Below are 14067 nucleotides of genomic sequence, written 5' to 3' on the forward strand. Positions count from 1 at the left end.
AACACAATCCGGGAATTAAAACCCGGCCAAACTATTAACATAATCAACAATCGCACTAGCAATTCACATATTTCATCCAAGATGCATGATTTCAATTTATTACTTTCTTCAAACCTTCCGACTTCAATGAACACGATAACAACCTTATAGTATATATTCCAACGACATCATACCAATATCATTACATACTATCCATGCAAGAACATTATTCTTCAATATACATAATCTTCCAATTACCAATACTTTACCAAACTTATCAAGTCTTTACTTGCAATATGCAATCTACAACACAACAACTAAAACACTAAATATAACTTGCTCATTATTCTTCAACAATTCAACGCATATACACGACTACATATGCCATATACACGGCTCCAACATGCATACACCACTACAATCTCTCCAAACTCATTCAACTTCCATTTTCCACATATCATTCACAACAATAACAACCAAACATTAATTAAAATAATTGAAGCATGACTCCTACACATATATATATACACGACCATATACTATATTCCTCTCCTTCATGAATTTCATTCATTTTAGCATACTACAACACATATAAACCATGTATAACACATAAAACAAGATTGAAATTTACCTTTCTTCTTCAACTCCTCACTTGCCTATCTCTTGGCAACTTGTATGATTTTGAATCTTTCTTGCTCCAACAACACCTCTACCTTGCTAAGCACCCTTTTCTTGTAGGAAATGATTTTTAAGAGAATTTTAATCAAATTTCCTTGGAATTTCTACTCTTGGCCGAAAGGCCTCCAAGGTTTTCTCCTTCTTTTCTTTCTTTGGTTTTCTTGAAGTTTCTAGACAACTATGTGATAAAGATGACTTAGTCATCTATTTAATTCACACAATACAATTCACTTTGGGCCTAGCCCCATAAGCATGGCGGTTGGGCCTCTCTTTTACTTAAAAAAAATATTTCTAGCCCACTTTGTATTCTTGGCTAGTTCTAATAATTTATGAAACATTTTTCCAACTTCCAAATTTGCCCTTCATCTTTCTCCATATTTCCACTTCTAGACTTTTCATAGGCAACTCATGTGCCAAACAAAATAAAATGTGGCCTTGCTTGTCGTCTTCCCACGATTGTCTTGAATTATTCGATTGCACGAAAATGCGGGATATAACAATTCCGAGGCTTCTCCTGTCAAACTCTGGCTGAACAACCTCATGATGAGCGCTTGATTGTCTCGAACACTGACCTATTGGTAGCAGTAGGCCCGCAGGTGCACTTTAGGATTGCCTGTCCCATTAAATAATTCGAATCGGGGTACTTTGCAACCTTCGAGTAAATCTAAATTGGGATGCATGAACAAATCGTCATAGCTTAGACCTGTGCCAGTAAGGGTAGTCCTCATAGATCGTTCCAACATTACGGTCATCTTCCGCTCAAGCCTTTCTTCCTGTTTTTCTTGTTCGGCGTTCCATGCCTTTTCTATCTCCTCATAATGGTCAATTTCTTGATCGGGTGAGAAGGTATCTGGCATGACAGGCATGTGGAAAGGAACAGCTGGGTGAATTTGGGTAATAGGGGTGCTTTTATCGGTAGGTAGTGGGGTGATGCTTGGTTGTATAGTGATGCCAGTGTGGTATTTTGTGGTGCTGGGTAAGAGGGGGTAGAGTGGGCAGTCCCGGGAATTTGGTTGGTGTTAAGTGGTGGTGAGATGTGGCTTGAGGCACCAATGTGCCCATCAATCAAGGTAAATGGCATGGTGGTTACAACAGACCTAGTGGGGAAATGATCTGGTAATAGTGAACTCAGAGATGGAAAAAATGGTGGGGGCCTTTCTTCTTCAGTAGGGGCCTCTCGGGCAGCATTAGCTGCTTTGTTTTGCGCTATTCTTTTGATGATGCGCGAATTTTTCAAATATCATTTCATGACGTCTTCAGTAGGCGAAGACTCGAGCAGCTCTCGCAGAGGCGATTCTCTAAGAGCGATATCAGTAGGGGTAGTTTCGTTCTCCGAAGTACCAATCATTTTCTCTTTTCCTTTATCTTGTAGGGATAAGGATGCTATTGCAACTTTAGACCTTGTGAAATATGCCAATGTGAACACGAATCAGCTTTCCTTCTATAAGAAAAGAATAAGTCAAGAGCAAACAGAGTTAGTCTCGTCAGAATAAAGAAAAGAAAAGCAAGATATCACATATAAATGGCGGTTTAACGTTTATCACATAAATGGTCATATGTTAGATGTAAATTTTCAAATGATCTCTTAGATCGGGTTTGGGGTACTTGGGCTTTGTTTGAGTGAGGGGGATATAATATTTATAATATATAGGGACCGAGTCTTACGTAGACTGCCTACGTATCCCTCCGCGGGAAGTCAGGCCCTTCCGTCGTTCGATTTACATAAAAATAAATTTAAGCCTACCCGTGACCAGGCCTGATAGAGGCTTCCTATGTATCCCTTCTTGGGACATCAGGTCGGCACAGTTCCGTTTACAAAAAATGAGGGGGGGGGGGGGGTGGAGGGGGAGGGGGGGACAAATCTATGTTAAATACAAAAAATGGGGATCCTCTAAAACTACCCAAAGGCGGACGTTCTTTTGAGGTCAATATAGGTTGTTTATCCATTCAACCTTTCCCGGCCCTAAGGCTCCCAAATCCTAATAGTGAGAAGGGAGCACCAACCAAAAATCACCCTTGTGGATCAAATTTTCTAACTCAAAATTGAATGCATCGTATTCTTCTATGTCATGCCCTAAAGCTCCAGAATGATACAAACACATTTTGCGGCGACCAACTCCTTCGATTTGGGCCCTTCTGGTTCTGATGGGGCTAATCTTCCCAATACTGACCAATTTTTAGAAGATGCTGGCATAAGAGTCTCTGAATACCGTGAAGTTGTAATGCCAAATACGAGTGTTTCGGGTAATCTCTTCAGTTGGGATGATGTTGTCATGGACCAATAGTGAATGTGGGCCCCACATCTTGGTGATGCTTTTCTCATCTATCAACCTGATGAGTCTCCTTTTGAAAGCTAAGCATTCAGTGAGAGCATGCCTTGCCTGATCTTGGTGATAAGGGCATCTCTTATGTGCGAAGACCAGCGACCAAGGAGACAACCAATCGAAGCAGACACTGATTATTCCATTGCTTCATAACTTGATCATCATCTCCTCATTTGTAACCTGCTGAGGCGAGACTCGGTACGGACAATCCAATGCTTTGACCGCAATAGCCCAGCATTCGGGTGAAACTGGCCGAGCATACTCCATTTATTTTATGGGCTCTTCCCTAGGGCTTGATAGCACAACAAAGGTTTCTTCCCTTTTTATGCTTGAGGGTGCAGCGAAGGCAGCTCCCTTTGACGTCCATGTGGGCTCTTGTGGGTTCGACTCCATTTCTTCTTCCTCGGACTCTACCATTATCAGGATGTACACAGGAAGAATCCCTTTTCCCCTGTCAAGGATATTTTCTCCTTGAGCTTCGATAGGTTTTTCAGGTGAGCTTTCAGCCGAATCCAATAATTCATCTGCCTCTTTAATCCTGGCCTTTACTATCCGGTTCTGCTTCTCGAGATCTTGAATCTTCCATCGCAGTGAAACCTCATTCTTCTTCATGACCTCGAGCTCAGGCGCAGTCTTGTTGTTCATTTTCAGATTCTGAGAAAATCGTTAGGCTTAGTGTGGGTATTTTTGTTCATTGTTTTTCTTTGGGTGAGTGGACAGTATTCAAGACCAATTGAGCATTTAAACGAAACATATGGAAGCAAATAAAGTCACACAAAGTAGTTCATAAGATTATACTACACGCGTTCTTAAACGTGCTACACGTTTAAAAGATAAATGTGCCATTTGAATTAAACTATTGCCCCACAATCATTAGTAATAATATTCTTCCCCGTAGGGCTACAAAAGATAAAATAATGACAGTGCATAAAAATAAATCAGCAGAAATGTCCTTCAGTAATGGATGATGAAGCCCAATCCCTATCAGTCTTGGCTTACTTTGCTTTCCGGAGGGTAGTCTCGATATGAAGATGGACTAACGTCTAAGTAGCTTCCATAAGAAACCCTTTTTGTGTGAAGGTCAGTGGAGAGAAATCATCTAAAATCTTCTTCATCCGATCATCTAGTTCAACCAAACAATCATTGGTAATCTCCAACTCATTCCTCAGACTTTCTATGACAGCCTTATCATGCTCAATTTTCTCTAAATACTTGGCATCTCTATCGTCAACTCTCCTTTGAATCAAACAGGCTCGGAACTCGGCTTGCGAATCCTTGTATTGGACACAACTATAGAGAATAGACCTAAGAGGAAGTGTGCCATGCAAGTCGGCCCTCAACAAATCTTTATATTCTACAACACAACCCGGACGAATCCTATCTTCGGCTAAAGTGTCGGGACCCCAAATCATGCAACCCTTCCATTCTCGGACACAATCCAAAGCTCTTGGTGGTCTGTCAATGTCGTAGTCAATGATGAAATCTCCCATGCCTCCGATCTAGGGTACGACTTGGACTCTCCTAAATTATCTTAGAACTTGGGCAGGAGCATAAGCGCGAATCTCTCGAATTCCCATAAGCGGCAAAAAATGGACACTTTCTTCCTTTAACTACAACCCCAGTAGATACGAAGTCATGGAACATCCATTGAATGCTTTCTTCCTTCAATGTGGAGAAGGTGAATGTCCAACTTTGCCTGTTTGTTCTTGATGTGGCGTGATTTTACGCCATAAATCGATGCTTTTCTGCTATAAGTTTTACTTGTTTTTAAGCAAGTCTATGTGATTTTACGTGGTTTTTAGTGTTTTTCAGGAAACGGAACAGATTTGGAATGAAAACAGTTGAAAGTGCAGATATGGTCGTAAACTCAGTTTACGGGCCGTATTCTAATATACGGGACGTATTCCATGGGCATATTAAAGAATAACAGAACCAGAAAGGCAGGCTGAGGACATGGTGATTTACGAACAACTTTTACGGACCGTATTCCACTTTACGGTCCGTATTTCAAAGCGTATTTAACCATTCGAGCATTTGGCAGAAAGTAAGAGTTTTGGAAGTTGAAAGACGACTGGGTAGTTTACGGGCCGTAAACCAATTTACGGTCCGTATTTCAAGAGATTGAAGTTGCTCAAAACTGGAAGGACGACTTGGTCGTAAACTGGTTTACGGTCCGTATTTCACTTTACGGACCGTATTTCGTATCGACGGGGACCAAAGTGCAAATCTGCAACTTTCAGGTTTTCAGAACCTACAAATAGTCATTGTAGGGTATTAATAGTTATCAGTTATTATATTTTTGTCTCTTGACTTAGAACATTAAATACTCTCTAGTTTTTGAAGGTTCAAACATCAATTCAAGTATTATCAATTCCTCTTTTCTTCCAAAGTAAGCAATTATGAATTCTTCAATTTCTTATTTCTTGTTCTTTGTAATGAGTAGCTAAATTCCCTTAGTAGGGTTGTGAACCCAATGATGGGTATTTTGTGATTGATATACACATAATGGATTATTAGGCTTTATTTATTCTTCATTCATAATTAATGGTTGCAAACATTGATTAAAACCATAAACCCTGATTTATTTGGAAAAATAATTAGGGTTGGTAAGAATAAATAACAAGGACTCAAAGATTTAAACTTTGTTTAATAAATTCACTTAGGAATAAGAAGAATTTACTTGGCATGATTAATCGTTCTTCATAGTTACTTTCTTATATTTGGAAAAATCATAGAAAGAGATAATCTTTATTTATTAGGAAATAGTAGAGATTCATATAGAGATTGAGTGCATTCATACAATGATCCATTAGAAGTATATCAAAAGCAATACCCATGATCATACACCCTATCTAACGGGGACACAACCTTAGTTTCTTTTATCATAAATTTCCACCAAAGTGAGTAGATAGCAATTAGTTATAGAAAAACCAACTATTACCAAAATCATCGGATTAAGACATTAGACCTAAGCTTAGCATCCTACGACTTTAGTAACCTTTTCACACCATATTCCCTGTGGGATTCGACCCCAACCTTGTTGGGTTACTATATTTGACAACATCCGCGTTATACCCTTAATAGGTGTAATTTGAGCGTATCAAATTTTGGCGCCATTGCCGGGGAATACGGTTTTGAAAGTACTAAATAGTATTTGCTATATTGAAGTCTTTTGCTTATTCCATCACACCTTGTTTGCTACTCTGTGTAAACCAGGAGAACATGAATCAGAATCAGCAAAACCGACGTGCTGACAACCAGGGGAATCGGTTGAAAAATCAGGCGAATGAATCAGATGATGAGAATATTTTCGTTGATCTTGTTGCAGAAGAGGACTATGCATCTGCTATTGTTCAGCCTCGAGTTGCAGCTGCTAGCGTGAAAATTGATTCCTCTCTATACCAGTTGCTGAAGCTTGAGGGATACTTTCGGAACTCTACCGAGAATGACCCTCAACGTCATTTGCAGAATTTTATGGATGTTTGTGCTAATCACATCCAGAACAACGTTCCACAAGATGCTATTCGGTTGAGGTTATTCAAATATTCCTTAACTGGGGAGGCAAGAACATGGTTTGAGAAGCTGCCCCGAAATTCAATTACTTCATGGGCAGAGATGGTGACTGCTTTTCTCACAAAATGGTACCCCCCTAGCAAGAAGGCTGAAATTCGTGACAAGATATATGAATTCAAGCAGCGACCGGGGGAACAACTATAAGAATCCTGGGAGAGATTTAAGGAGTATTTGCAGAAGAGCCCGAATCATGGTTTTCCGGAACACATATTAATGGAAAAGTTCTACCGAGGGCTAGATCCAGTGACACAGTCAGTTGATAATAATGCAGCTGATGGTTGTTTCATGAACAAAACCTTTCGACGAGTGACCAACATACTTAACAAGCTGACGACTCATAATCAGGCTTGGCACTCCAACAATGCTGATGTGGTACCATATGGTAGTGCTATGATCTAGAATATTGTAAAGGAGAATTAAGACACCCATCAAACATTGGCAGAACTTGCAACAAATATCTCCTTGCTAACGAAGAAGTTTGATGAATCCCAGATCAAGAAAGTAAATGTTTGCGAGGATGATACAATTTTGCCAAAAGGGATGTACCATACTCAAGATGGTATGTTCCATCATGGGCCACCTATGCAGGTTTAAGATGCTAATTATGTCAATAACTCTCAAGGGGGTTACCAAAGACAGAATTACCAAGGTGGCTATCAGAATCAGAATCAATGGAGACCTCAGCAAGGTCAAGGTGCATACAACAACTCTGGGAAATACAACAATAATTATGGTGGTGCGAAACAAGGGAGCTACAACAACAGCAACAATTTCGGGAACAAGAGTTCCAATCCTTATATACCACCGAAAGGGCAGTCAACAGAGCAAGGTAGTTCGAAGGTTGAATCAATGCTTGAGAAGATTCTGGCAAATAAATCTAAGTTTGAAAGGACTTTTTCAAATTTAAACCTCCCTTTCCTCAGAGGTTGGTAAAGAAGAAGGAAGATGATAAGTTAGAAAAGTTTTATGATCAGTTGAAGCAGTTATCTCTAAACTTTCCCTTCTTGGAAGCTGTCAAGGAGATGCCCGGTTATGCTAAATATTTGAAGGATCTGCTGACCAAGAAGAAGACGGTTCAACATGAAACCGTGAGTTTGACTCACACTGTGAGTTCCATCATTTCAACTACAACTGTTCAGAAAAGGGAGATCCTAGGGCGTTCACCATTCCTTGTTCTGTTGGGCACCATGATTTTGCTCGTGCTTTGTGTGATAATGGGGCGAGTATTAATTTGATGCCTCTTGCTATATACAAACAATCAGGTTTGGGGATGCCAAGCCCGACTACTATGAGGTTACAAATGGCTGATAGGTCTATCAAAAGACCTGTTGGGGTAGTTGATGATGTACTTGTGCGGGTTGGTGATTTTATGTTGCCCGCTGATTTTGTGATTCTTGACTGTGCTGTTGATCGGGACATTCCTATTATTCTGGGGAGATTTCTTGCTACAGGGAGGGCTCTGATGGATTCGTAGAAAAATGAAATCAAGTTCCGAGTCAACGATGAAGAAGTGACTTTTCAGGCTAGCAAAGGGATGAAGTTACCAAGTGCTTACGAGAGTATTTCGGTAATTGATTCGTTTGATGTTGTTGATGAAGCAGCGGAGTTCAAGATAGAAGAAGAAAGTTTGGGTGAAGCTCTAGCTGGTATTCTTATGAATTTCGATGCAGAAGACATGGAAGGCTATGTGGAGATAGTTAATTCACTTGTTGGGTTGGGCTCATATTCATACCACCCAAAGAAGCTAAATCTTGATCTGGAAAATAGAACAACTCCTCCAGCAAAGCCTTCGATCATTGAGCCACCTAAGTTGGAGCTTAAGCAGCTCCCATCACATCTGAAATATGAGTTCCTTGGTCCGGACAATACATTACCGGTGATTTTTTCAGCCCTACTAACTGAGGAGTAGATTCTACAGCTTTTGGAGGTGTTGCGGGAGTATAGGCGTGGTATTGGTTGGACCATAGCAGACATCCGAGGTATTCCATCTTGGATCTGTGAGCATAAAATCCAGTTGGAGGAGGATATCAAACCAAGTGTAGAGCATCAGAGGCGACTGAACGAGAATATGCAATAGGTTGTCAAGAAGGAGTTCATCAAATGGTTGTATGTAGGAGTAGTTTACCCAATTGCTGATAGTAAGTGGGTGAGCCCAGTCCAATGTTTTCCTAAGAAGGGCGGCATCACTGTTGTGCCAAATGCAAAGGATGAGTTGATCCTAACTAGAACTGTCACAGGATGGAGAGTTTGCATGGACTATCGCAAGCTCAACACAGCCGCTTGCAAGGACCATTTCCCTATGCCCTTCATTGATCAGATGCTTGATAGGCTAGCGGGGCGTTCCTACTATTTCTTCGTTGATGGTTATTGGAGCTACAATCAGATCATCTTTGCTTTGGAAGATCAGGAGAACACCACTTTTACTTGTCCTTATGGGACGTTTGAATTTAGCCGGAGGCCTTTTGGTTTGTGTAATACACCAGCCACTTTTCAGAGATGCATGATGTCAATCTTCTCTGACATGGTAGAGGATTTCTTAGAAGTGTTCATGGATGACTTTTCTGTGGTGGGTGATTCGTTTGAAGATTGTCTTGGCCATCTAGGTCAAGTGCTAAAAAGATGTGAGGAGAAAAACCTCGTGCTAAATTGGGAGAAGTGCCATTTTATGGTGAAGGAAGGAATCATCCTCGGTCACAAAATCTCTGAAAAGGGAATTGAGGTCGATCAAGCGAAAATTGATGTGATTGCAAAACTTCCACCACCTATCTCGGTCAAAGGTTTCCGAAGTTTCTTGGGACATGCTGGGTTCTACAGGCACTTCATCAAAGATTTCTCAAAGATTGCCAACCCAATGTGCAAGCTTCTTGAAAAAGAGGCGAAGTTTGCGTTTGATGATAAGTGCCGGAAGGTGTTTGAGGAGTTAAAAGAGCGTCTCACTACTGCTCCTATTATTGTTGCTCCTGACTGGTCCTTGCTATTTGAACTGATGTGTGATGCTAGTGGTTTTTCAATAGGTGTTGTGCTTGGGTAGAGGCACAATAAAATTATGCACCCGATCTATTATGCAAGCAGAACACTGAATGCTGCCCAGATGAATTACACAGTGACGGAGCAAGAGCTGCATGCCATTGTGTTTGCTTTTGAGAAATTTCGGGCCTACTTGTTGGGGTCCAAAGTAGTGGTTTATATTGATCATGCAGCCTTGAGATACCTCACGGCAAAGAAGGAAGCAAAGTCGCGACTGATCAGATGGGTGCTATTGCTGCAAGAGTTTGATTTTAAGGTGAAGGACCGCAATGGCACTGAAAACCAGGTTGCTGACCATCTCTCTCGGCTTGAAGAGGCTGGGAGACCTTCTGATGAGCTTGATATAGATGATGCTTTTCCGGATGAGAGGGTGTTGGCTGTGTCAATGGAGGAGGCACCGTGGTATGCTGACATTGCTAATTATTTGGTAACAGGCATAGTTCCAGAAGATATCAAAGCCTACCAAAAGAAGAAATTCTTGCGGGAGGCTCGACAGTACTATTGGGACAAGCCTTATTTGTTCTGAACATGCGCTGACAACATCATTCGACATTGTTTTCCTGAAAGTGAAGTGATGGTGATTCTAAAGGCGTGCCATGACTCTCCTGTTGGGGGTCATCATAGCGGAAACCGGACTGCGGCTAAGGTACTTGAGTGCGACTATTACTGGCCGACCAATTTTCATGATGCCAATCTATTGGTGCTGTCCTATGATCAATGTCAAAGGCAAGGGAATATCAGCAGAAGGCAAGAGATGCCGATGAATTTTGTTATGAAGGTAGAAGTATTCGATGTCTGGGGGATTGACTTTATGGGACCCTTTGTGAGTTCGGGTGGCATGAAATACATCTTGGTTGCTATGGACTATGTGTCAAAATGGGTAGAAGCGGTGGATTTACCTAATAACGAGGCCAAGAGTGTTATGGGGTTCCTCAATAAGAACATATTTACTCGTTTTGGTACTCCGAGGGCTATAATCAGCAATGGTGGATCCCACTTTTGTAATAGAGCTTTCGCGGGACTGATAGAGAAATATGGTGTAAAACATAGGGTGGCAACACCTTATCACTCTCAGACAAGTGGGCAGGTTAAAGTATCTAATAGGGAGATCAAGAGTATTCTAGCGAAAATAGTAAATGCAAATAGAACTGATTGGACCCACAAGCTCGATGATGCTCTATGGGCATACAAGACTGTTTTCAAGACTCCGATTGGGACTTCACCCTTCAAGGTTGTATTCGAAAAAGCTTGTAACTTGCCGGTTGAACTTGAGCACAAGTCTATGTGGGCGCTGAAGAAACTGAATATGGATTGGGAGGAAGCAACCAAGCTCAGGTTGTTTCAACTAAATGAGATGGATGAGTTTCGGTACCAGGCATATGAGAGTGCAGAACTTTATAAAGAAAGGATGAAGCAATACCATGACAAGAAGATCCTGAAGCGAGAGTTCTACAAGGGTGACCCTGTATTGCTGTTTAACTCTCGGTTGAAGTTGCTGCCTGGTAAGCTTAAATCAAGGTTGTCTAGTCCATTTGAGATGGTAGGTGTTTCACCCCATGGAGCAATTGAGTTAAAGTCCGGAGATCGAACTCGGACATTTAAGGTGAATGGGCAGAGATTGAAGCACTATCACGAAATGGTTTCGGAGGATAGGATTGTTGACCGCTACAGGTTGAAGCACCTCGGAACGAACAATGATCTGGTGTACCAAGATAAGGAATGAATGGTCACCACCGTCGTGCCGCGACGTTAAATCAAGCGCTTCTTGGGAGGCAACCCAAGTGTAATGTTTATTTTTCTTTTGTTTGTTTTTGATTACATATAGGGTAATGGTTGTTTTGGTGCAGGAATATATTGCAGAAAATATTGTTGAATAGTAGGTAAGTCAAGTAGTAAGAGACTGTTTCGCAACATTGCAAAATACGCCTGCAGTTTACGGACCGTATTTCATAATACGACTCGTAAAATGGGGCGTATTTAACAATGTCACAAAACAATAAGCACTGTAATGCAACATGACAGTTTACGACCATGGATGACGGACCGTATTTCACAATACGGTCCGTAAATCTGATCATAATCTTTCATGAGACAATACAGTGTACTGCCCACATACACATCTCTAAATACGGGTCGTAAATCACTTTACGGACCATATTTAGAATAAAAAAATAAAAAAATAAAAAACAAAAATGCTGTAAATACAAGAGAAGGCAGCGATTTAAATCACGGGCAGAGAGAACCGTTTCATTCCATTAACTTCCCTCTCCATTAACTTACCTCTCAATCAACTTCCCTCTTTAACTTCCCTCCTTCTCAATCACCACGATTTCCCACCAAAAGAAAAACCCATCATCTTCCATTTTTTAAACTCCATAAATACACAACTCACACTAAAAAATAAACCCACTCTCACAAAATTCGTAATCTCTCTTCCCTAGGTTTAAATTTGGTTGTGATTGAAGTTGTGCTCTCAAAGTCTTTGCTTATTGTGATCTGTTGGTTCATCATAAAAAGGTATGATTGACACTCTCCACTCTTATTTTACAGCAGTGAGTTTGAACTTGATGGTAAGTATTGATTAGGCTAGGTTTTGTGAAATTAAGTGCTTGCTTACCTTGGTTAATGATCTTGTGAGGGGATAACAATGTTAAATTCTTCTAAGTCTCTTGGGAAGTTGTAAATAAAACCCAAATGGGTTGGAGGGCATTCCATACTTTAAAATTCAAAATTTGAAGTTTTGGTCTGCCCACCATTAGCTTGACTCTTGAGGGATTTATGAAAAATTGGTAGAAAATTAGGTGAAGTCTGAGTAACCTAATCCCAAAAACAATGTGAAACAAAGATGTGTAACGACATCCAGAAATCAAAACATGTTCTATGTCTGTGATGCGAAAAACGATCTCACTTTACGGAGCGTATTTCAGTTTACGGTCCGTCTTTAAGCATTTCACGAAGGGACAGAAAGGTCTCCAAGAAAATGAGCAGTTTATGATCTCAGTTTATGGACCGTATTTCAATTTACGGTCCGTCTTTTGAGTTTACGGACACAGACAGAACACGGTTTTTGTGCACAATCAGTTTGTCTTATTTTTGATCGGATGTCCCATGGTAGCCAATATGATGTGTCTTTTGCAGGAATGGGTCAGAAAAGGAGTGCAAGGAAAGCGGGGGCCAAAAGCACTGGCACAAGAAGGAAAGCGCGCTCGGATTCGAAGTTGATAGATGAACCCTCCAATTCGGAAGGGGAACAATCAGGATCCGAGTGCGCAGAGGTTATACCACCACCAAAGGTCAAGGGCGCCCCCACGTAAGGCACATCGGCAAGGCCATCACAGCCCCCATCTATGACCCCGCCCAAGTCTGCGTCGGAAGCCTCCCAGTCTGAAGAGGGGGATTCTGACGCGGAAGTATCAAGCAGGGGGCAACCCACCAAACTAATCAGGAGAGTGAATCAGCAGGGCCAAGTGATGGTAATGATCCGGATGATGGTACGCCGCTAGAGGGTCGTAAACTAGCCGTCAGGACCAAACGGCTGGAGGAAGAAAAACTTCAGTTCTTGGTCAAAAGGTCAAAGAAATTGTATGACCAATGGATGGCTGGGACAGAAACTGGGGGACAGCCGCAGCGGAAAATATTTGAGCAGCGGCGACTGATTTTCGATGGTATCTCGGCTCATCCACAGCTGGATGATACCATCAAAATGTACAAGCTGGATGTGTTCACTCATGAGCCGGGAGACTATGCTCCGCACATTGTGCGGGAATTCTATGCATCATATGGGGTTGTATTGATGTCGATGAAGAAGCCGAGTCGTGCTTGGCATAAGATACGCATTCTGGAGAATGTGACAGTCCGGAACTCACTTGTCGATATTTCCTCCAAAGCCATCAATAGAGTCCTGTTCGGTAATAATTTTGTGGCGCCCACTGATCTGAGCCTGTTCCTAGACAAACGAGACAGGAAAGACAAGAAATCTGTGCGGGAATGGACTGCTGCGATTATCACATCTGAGCCACATAAGCAAAAATGGACTAATGATGGGAGAATCAAGATTTCTAAAAGTTGTTTGTCCACGGAAGCTAAGTTTTGGTGGACGTTGCTTCGGTACAGGATCACTCCAACCCAGACGGATAATACCCTCTCCACCAGTCAGGCAGTCACTATTGCCTCGTTGATGTCAAAGTATCCGATGAATATTGGGGAGCCTTTCATTCTCGGACACAATCCAAAGCTCTTGGTGGTCTGTCAACGTCGTAGTGAATGATGAAATCTCCCATGCCTCCGATCTAGGGTACGACTTGGACTCTCCTAAATTATCTTAGAACTTGGGCAGGAGCATAAGGGAGAATCCCTCGAATTCCCATAAGCGGCAAAAATGGACACTTTCTTCCTTTAACTACAACCCAGTAGATACGAAGTCATGGAATATCTATTGAATGCTTTCTTCCTTCAATGTGGAGAAGGTGAATGTCCAACTTTGCCT

Source organism: Lycium barbarum, chromosome 5 (genome assembly GCF_019175385.1).
Source record: "Lycium barbarum isolate Lr01 chromosome 5, ASM1917538v2, whole genome shotgun sequence".
NCBI classification, from domain to species: Eukaryota; Viridiplantae; Streptophyta; class Magnoliopsida; order Solanales; family Solanaceae; genus Lycium; species Lycium barbarum.